This window comes from Tauraco erythrolophus, chromosome 3 (assembly GCF_009769465.1).
Source record: "Tauraco erythrolophus isolate bTauEry1 chromosome 3, bTauEry1.pri, whole genome shotgun sequence".
Classification (NCBI taxonomy): Eukaryota; Metazoa; Chordata; class Aves; order Musophagiformes; family Musophagidae; genus Tauraco; species Tauraco erythrolophus.
Genome location: NC_141467.1, coordinates 60027269 through 60031225, shown reverse-complemented (window position 1 = coordinate 60031225; position 3957 = coordinate 60027269).

The window sequence follows — 3957 nt, the reverse complement described above, 5'->3', positions numbered from 1 at the left end:
GTAAGACACATTTTCCTTTGTGGTTTCACAGGGAGAAATCCAGCCGGTCTGATCATTGCTGTGAAAAACCAATAGGTGGCAGGACTTCAAAGCGAACTGTGAAATAATCAAGCCATGTTCCACTATAACGAAGCTTAAAATAGAAAGTGCAGCTGTCTCAGCGTAACAGCTAACTCAGAAGAAGTTCCTTTTAGTGTTCTTTTAACATGTTTATAGTTATTCAATGTTCAGTCTGTGAACTGCAGTTCAGATACTCACAAAAACTTCCTACTAACCAAACAAAACAAAGTTTCAGGGGATTTATGGGCAAGATGTGTAAGGGCATTTAGGTATTAGAGGATGCTGATAGGCACTCTTGATTTTTAAAGCATGTAAGATTGAGATTTGCAGGAATACCTAGATACTAAATATACTTATGCTGACATAGTACCGATCACCTTTAGGTATCTCAGGATAAACAAGTTATGATACTAAATCCCAATTTCAAAAACAATTCATTTGCTTCAAACCAGATTGTAAGAGCGAGTTAAGCACCTGAAGAAGCTTCACTGAGTTTTAAAATCACATCACAGTGAAACCATCAGTGCAAATCAGCAGTAATACCTTCCCACCCACTGCTAACAGATGCACTCAAATCAGCCTAATCATAACTTCAGCACCGCAGTAATGAGCTCCTCCACATCCTGCCTCAAACAGAGGTCCTGCAAGCCCTGATGTTGAGGTTTTAGCCCAGGTACCAAAACAGTCCTTTCATCAACGTCTTTCTTACCCATCCAGCAGTGTCCTCAGCATGCTTGGTAGATGCTCTCTCTCAGGACCACAGGCAGAAAAATAAATACGGGCCACCTCTAGATGGAAGGAAAGCCCAACTCCAGCATACATGACAGCTGAGGGATAATAAGAACAATAGAATAAGCTCAGCAGAGATGGCCTTCAAGACAGGCAGAGGTTTTGACAACTAGGGCACAAGCTGCTTAAGTAGTTGACTTGGCTGAGGTGCCCGCACCCGGCAGAGAGCTCGCGGCCAAGGATCCTGAGCGAGGGGAGCCACCTCTAAACTGGCATCACATCAGTTGCTTAGACACATAAGCCCCATTCTTCAGCCTTGCACTATTGGCTAATTTAGGCAGCTCCCTGCTCAGCTGTTTGCCTTAAAATGCTGAAAATCCCTTTCTTACAAGCTTAACAATTCCCGTGTAGGCATCCCAAGCTGTGAACAGGCACTCAAGTTGGTGCTGAAATTCCAAGCTGCGAGCAGCCGAGGAGTTGTGTGCTCCTCTGCCAAACCACACTGAAAACCATCTAAATAAATCCCTTCAAATCCTAAATCTTTCTGGCTGTGTGGGAACTAGGCAAGGGGGGGCTTAAATCACTTTTGAAAATTACATAGGATCCTAAGTCACTTATGTGCCTTTGAAAAATTTACCCTTAAAAGGAGGATGCTGGAAAGTGATTTCCTTCCCAAGTACCACTGTTAACTTTGTGAAATTATTCCTGAAGTGTGCATAAATAAAAATTATTCATAGAAATTAGGGTATCACCATCTGTCTAAATAAAAAGAAAGCATAAAACAGGCCCAAAACCATTCTGGTATTTGGGGTTTTCCAATGAATCACTTTAAAAGGAATATGTTTTCACTGGCTATAGAAAAAAACATAGCGTGTTTCTTCTAATTTTTTTAACATATAAACCCAGTATATTTTCTAAGTACCTCTGATGGGTAGTTTGGCTATTTGATTAAAGGATCTTGGTAATGAGGATATCTTGGCCCTTTAAATTGTTTTCTTGAGTGATGCCAAACAGAAGTTTCACGTGTTTCATAACTGCTGAAGTATTTTACTGTAAGAACACTCCCAACACCCCAAGTTTTACTTCTGTATGAAAAAATAATAAAGGTTTCTAAAAATGATGTGTTTTGCCTCCATTTTGGGTGATGCTAGTTTTTTTGTGTTCAATGATGTGTCCTACTCTGAAATGATTCAAGGAGTGAATAGTTTTCAGGAAAAGAAGTATCAGCCTCAGAAGTAGCTGTTGAGGATCACCGACAGAACTGGATAAATTTGAAGCAGATTCAGGTGTTACTTACAACCACTGAAAAAATCAGCACAACTCTCATTTTTGTACATGCTTCTGATGTCGCTGTGTTTCCATAAGACACACCTGCGGTGGGATAGGCTAAGCAGAACAACTTGTTTTAGTATTGTTTAGCATTTGCCTGCTCTTTTGAGCAAAAGTAGCCTTTGCATATCCACTCATTTCCTTCAAATGCCTTTCTTAGCAGCTCTCAAACATTTTAAAACTGGGCTTTTTTCTTTAATAACTTGGGCCCCTTTTACGGTCATGTATGTGAATATCCACCTGTATTGTAAACACTAGCATGCCCCATACTGTACATCCCAAACCTCTAACTCACATCCCACTTTTATGGTGTCTACTCCCCTTAAAAAGATCATTTTTGACACTTTAGGAAAGCCACCACTACCAAAGCGATGTGCTCCATTCTCTTCTGCAGCCCACGTGGCTCTCAGCAATCCAAGTCAGAGCTTCCTCTGAGAAGGGGAATCTGTGAGAAGGCAGGTAGTGCAGAGCAGGGAGGCAAAATGAGCCAAAACAAAACAAAACAACACAAAAGAAGAAAATTTTTCTTAGATCTTCTCCTGCTCTGAAGATTTATTGAGTCTTTCCTATACTTCACCACTTTAAGCACTGTTAGTCTACGTTGTTGTCTCTTTGAGACATACAGGCAGTCGTGGGGCTGAGGTGGCTTTGTGGCAGGCACTTGTGCTGCTTCCTCCACTTGACAAGCATAATCTCCTGCCATGTCTTGTTCTGTTTGCTTCTCTTGTTCCTGAAGAGATGCTCGGTCTCATAAAAGCTGGCATGCCCTAAGAAATTCTATATGTACTCTGTCTTTTACAAAGTCTGTGCATGTAGATCTCTGAAAGCATAGAGTAGATGTTTGGCTTAGTGTAAACAAAAGCTCCCAAATTCCTTGGGAACACCTGGGGAGGGGGGGGGTGGAGAGCATGGGAAACACCAAAAAAATCCCCATCCTACTTGCCTTTTGACATGTTCTACAAAAAGACTGAGTTAGTGACAAATAGCTTATGCGCACAAAATAAAAATGTGCTGTATCAGCATCACAGTGAAGAGAAAATTGATTTATTTTTGGTGGCATTTCCTCCCCTGGGCCTAGGGAAAAACAAAACTCCAAATTATGCCCAGGTAAGGATTTTAAAATATGTGTAAATGTGTAAATATTTTTTTTCTAGTTATTATCACTAAATTTAAACTTTGCATTAACTAATTGCTAAGTCTTACATATGTACCATTTTCTCGTGTGTGTCTGTAAAAGTATTAAACATCTTATTAGTATTGAAATAAATGTTTGCTAAGTTGCTTATTTCACTCTTTTTCATTCAGCTGTCAGCCATGGTCTTAGATGGAGAGGTCATCAATGTAGCAGCTGAGGACTAGAACTATTGGCAGACTAGAACTAGATGGCAAGGTGGATCACTGCTTACAAATATATGTATGCATATGTATATATTAGTTGGGCAACTATCATACATATATCAGTTATGGTAGTTTCATATCTTTATATATAAATGTAAATAAATATATATCATTATAGATATAAACAAAAGTTGCTTTGATTACCACTGTACCTTAGAGCCGTGTCAATAGTTGCACAAATAGGACCGGATCAAAATGGTAAATTCTTACCCATTCTGCACAAGGGTGTATGAACAATATCAAAACTCACACAGGAACGACAAAACAGGCTTGTCAGAGGAATTTTATCTCATTAGTAGACCATGCATACAGGAGGACGAGTGCATTTTTCTAATAAAAATTTGGTGTGATTTAAAGCCACTGTACAAAGTATTTATTCTAACTGAGTTGCATAAGAACATAACATTAAGTTATGTCAGTCAGGTAATGACAAAATTCTCT